This window comes from Gracilinanus agilis, chromosome 3 (genome assembly GCF_016433145.1).
Source record: "Gracilinanus agilis isolate LMUSP501 chromosome 3, AgileGrace, whole genome shotgun sequence".
Taxonomy (NCBI): domain Eukaryota; kingdom Metazoa; phylum Chordata; class Mammalia; order Didelphimorphia; family Didelphidae; genus Gracilinanus; species Gracilinanus agilis.
The window spans coordinates 529,353,183-529,358,043 of record NC_058132.1 but is presented as its reverse complement, the minus strand read 5'-3'; positions in this window follow the sequence as shown (position 1 = coordinate 529,358,043).

Here is a 4,861-nt window from a genome sequence, read left to right as displayed (position 1 = left end):
TCTTGATCGAATGCCGCAGGTGTTCTATGAATCCTTTCAATGTCTATATTGCCCTCTTGTTGTAGGACTTCAGGGCAATTTTGCTGGATTATTTCTGTTAGTATGGAGTCCAGGTTTCTATTAATTTCTGGTTTTTCTGGAAGACCAATTATTCTCAAATTGTCTCTTCTAGACTGGTTTTCTTGGTCTGTCACTCTCTCATTGAGATATTTCATGTTTCCTTCTATTTTTCAGTCTTTTGACCTTGTTTTATTTATTCTTGTTGTCTTGAGAGATCATTAGCTTCTAATTGCTCAATTCTAGCCTTTAGGGATTGGTTTTCGGCTATAATTTTTCGGTTTTCGGCTATGATCTTCTGGTTTTCGGCCATAATCTTCTGGTATTCCTTTTCAATCAGGAAATTTCTGGTGTTCAATTTGCTTATCAGTTCATTTGGTTTCTGAGCCTCGCTTTCCAGTTGCAAGATTCTACCTTTTAAACAGTTATTTTCTTGCCAGATCTCTTCCATTTTCCTCAAAATCTCAGTTTTGAACTCTTCCATAGCTTGTGAGGAGTTTTCCTTATTTGAGGAGGGTCCGGATGCTTGTTTTTTCTCCTCCTTTGTTTGCTCGGTTGTCTGGATTTTCTCTGTGTAAAAGTTGTTGAGTGTTAAAGACTTCTTTTTCTTGTTGTTATTCTTTCTCTTCTGAGCTTCCTGAGACTGGGTAGCCCAGCAGCTTCTCAGGTTTATCCTCGCGCTCAGGGTCTGTCCACGGTCTATTGGCTCCTGAGGTCTGAGTTCTGGTTTTTTCCAAGGTCAAGTCCCCTGTTTGACCCCCTTGCTTGATCCTCTACTGGAGGTTCGTTTACAAGTCTCAGGGCGCTGCTTTCACAGTCATACACCCGTCCACGCTGGTTCCCCACTCAGGGTTTCAGAGCTTTAGCTCCTGGCTGTGAATGCCTCCACCCACGCCTCCGCAGGTGCCTGTGCTCTGAGCCACGTTCTGCGCCCTGCGTCCACTCTGCTCCCGTGCTCAGATTTCACGTGCGTTTTTTGGCTTATTGGGGTCCTAAATCTTGCTGCTCTCAGGAACAGGCCCCGGAGCTGCCAATGACTCGATGGGTGCCCCAAACTTGCTCTATTTCTTTTTAGCTGGCTTCGGCGCTATAGGTGTTGTGTGTGGAGGGGGTGGGGATGGGGTGGTTGCTCAGCCCGCGATTTAGTGAGAGCTGTTTCACCCCTTTATAGCATGGAAATGCCTCGATTCCCCGTACCTTCCACGCTGTGCCCTGTTGTGGGGTTCCTCTATTTGTCTGGACTTGTTTTTATGTCCCCTTGAGGAGTTTTGTGTGTTTTGGTCAGGAGAGGTTAAGAGCTGCTTCTTACTCTGCCGCCATCTTAACCCGGAACCTCCTCTTTGATCATTTTTGAGTATGGATATTTAGTCTTCACTGTAATGCAACCCAATTTTGGAGCAAAATATATCTTCCCCTCTCTTTCCCCCTCTATATGCACAGAACATAAACAAAGGAAAAGCAAATTATTTTGCTCAAATCTAACTGCAAACCTAAAAAATGAAAAGTGTTGCTAAGTTCCTCATTGATTTTCTCCTTTTTTTTCTTGGATTTTCTTTCTATTAGTTTTATTAGGGGCCATCCCCTATTTTTTTCCTAAGTGACAAGAGATAGAAGGTTGTGGAAAAGGAGATCTTATTGTATTTCTGAATACATCTTTTTAATTCCTCCTTAAATTTTCAGATTTTCAGCATTAAATTAAGGACTCGTTGGGCTTCTCTTTCACTGAAATCATTAAATGTCATCCAATCATTTTTTTTTACAATATTAAAATCAAAATCTTGAGGTCTTTTCCTCCACCCTCTGCAGCACCTGAACTGACTGCCTGTGTATGTGTGTTACTTTAAAACTCATCAAAAGCTGCTTTTAGGGCAGCTGGGTAGCTCAGTGGAGTGAGAGTCAGGCCTAGAGACAGGAGGTCCTAGGTTCAAACCTGGCCTCAGCCACTTCCCAGCTGTGTGACCCTGGGCAAGTCACTTGACCCCCATTGCCCACCCTTACCACTCTTCCACCTATGAGACAATACACAGAAGTACAAGGGTTATAAAAAAAAGCTGCTTTTATTTTTCAGAAGAGGAAGGGGCATTTCTATAATCCTACCATGAAATTGGGATACAATTTGGATAAATGAAAACCTACTCAATTATAGAATTTTATAGCATCCCACACTGGTTGCACTCCTGACTGCCTAAACTTTCTCTACCATGAATACCACAGAAACCTCTTCCCATGGAAGTTCACTTCACACTGGAATTATCTATCCTACCATCCTGTGATCTCTTTCTTTGATTGGCTGATTCCTCTCAGTACCTCCATTTTAAGGAAGATATCCAGGCCAGCCATTCCTTCCCAAGTATACATCATAGAGTCATCATTTTCCTCATTATCAATGAATTGTGCTAAGCATTTGAAACCCTGGTTTCATATGTCACATATGTACAAATTTCGTCTCCTCTAATAAACTCCTTACAGGACATATCTGTTTTGCTTTTGACTTTGTATACATAGCATCTAACATAGTGCCTTGTATATCACAGTTGTTTAATAAATGTAAATTAAATTGAATTGAATTAAAGAGAGTAATCTGTAAAATTTAAAGCACCATAAAAATATGAGCTATTATGCCCATGGAATTAAATTTAATCATTGGAAAAGTTAATAATACTTCCTTGGCTACTATCTTTTGATGGGTAAAAACATGAATTTTAGTAGTTCTTTTTGAATATGTGACATGTACATAACTGGAATGAAAAAGGAGGAAAAAAAAGGATTGGTTTCTATTTGGTTGTGATAAGGTGTTTTTTGTTTGTTTTTTTTTTTTTTGTCCCTTTTCCTGTGCTGATTGGTATAGTAAAAGAATCAATGTGCATGAAATTCGTTCTTTGTGGGAAGGAGAATGAAAAAGAAAATCCTTCTGTTTCTAAAAAGTAACAAAATTATAATTGTTTTCTAAATTGACCATTTCTCTGAGATGTTTCCATAAAATGTTTTGTGATGGATACTGTTTAGCTCAGAATAGTATTTGTTTCTTTAGGTGAAGAGAAACAAATTAAGTTGATAATATTTATTTAGTAGTTGAGTTGAGGTTATGTGGGAAGAACCTAAAATGTTGCTTTTATTATATGTCCTGTATTTTCTGAGGGAGAAATATTTCTTAGAATTCCTTCAGAATTCTCTTAAGTGGAAAACAGTAACTCTGTAAGTCAAATAAAGATTACACTTGAAGAATAAATAAGTTAATTTATTAAGCCAATGTATCTGTGTGTAAATTGATTGGGAGGAAACTGGATTCTTTGAGAAACTCCACACATCACTGTAAACAACTACATGTTAAGAACCTACTGTGTTCATGACATTTTAACAGATTCTGAGAGTATAAAGAAAATTAGTTCTTGTTTTCAAGGAATTTTTTTTAGTTTGACACATTGTACATACACATTTATGTACATAGACATTTGCTTATGCATTTTCTTCTATATACATATGCATTATTTATCTCATTTATGCATATATACTTGCATGAGAAGAAAATAATGTATATGTACATATACATACATGTGAGAGGCAAATAATAATAATATAAAATGTCTAACTAGTAATGGGAAAAATTGAATAACAGGATTTCAGTTGTGGGAGGATAGAATAATGAGTAAGAAGGGGAGAGACTACTGGGAAAGTTTTCACAGAGGAGATGGGATTTGGTTTGTACCTTGAAGTTAAAATAAGAATAGATAGGGGAAAATGGGGACAGCAAAGCCATAGAAACAGGAACATGTGAATATATTTGGGAAATGAGTTTTACTGGACTGATGATTATGGGTAAAAGGTTGATGGGAGAGAGATTGCAATATACTTCTATATATGTTTAATATATATTAAATTTAAATACTCCAATGATTTGATTTCATTAGAGTGACTACTCCCGTCACTGAAGAACCACATCAATTCTTAGCTTTAGTTGATAGTCATTTTGAATTTGTGTTCCAAAAATTCATCACTATGTCCAACTCTGAAGATGAATATTTTTGAAGTTAGTCTAGGTTGACATATAGAGGATTTTAATGCCAGGCTTAGGAGTTTGAATCGCCAATGGTTTATGAGCAAGATACTGATGTATGTGAAAGAGTATTTTAGAAAGATTTATTTGATGATAATGTATAGGGTGAATCTGATGGGGTAGGGTGTGATTAATAACTAAAAAATTAACATTAGGACTATTTTGTCCTGAGGTCACTAAGGTCTGGACTAGGATAGTCCTAGGGAGAAAAATAAGGGGAATCATGTGAACAACATTACAATGGAAATATTAACACCTGACAACTGACTAGATTTATTTAGTAAGGGAGAGAAATGGCAGAGTCAAAATGACAGTAATATTCAAGTCTAAGTATATTATACTTTCTACCTAGAGGCTGGATACATGGTCATATAGCTAGTAAATGTCAGAGGCAAGACTTGAACCTAAGTCTTCTTGACTCCAATGCCAATAACCTATCTCCATCCTCATGGTGATCTTCTTATCCTCTTAATCAAGTTTTGCTTAATTTGTAGCACAATTAATCAGAATGGGAAACATTTTTATCTTGCGTCTTTCATTTTTTTGTGGGGAAGATATTAGAGAGTCTTAGAGTCACTTGAGAAACTGATCAAGAAATATTTATCTTATTTATTCCTTTTTCTCATTCCAAATTTTCCATTAGAGCTCAAAACTTCAAACCAGAAGACTTTCTTGAGTTGCTCTTTCATTAACACGAGCAACTCCACCTTGTGCCCTGATATTGTGAAGGTAGCTTATAGAGCACAGGAA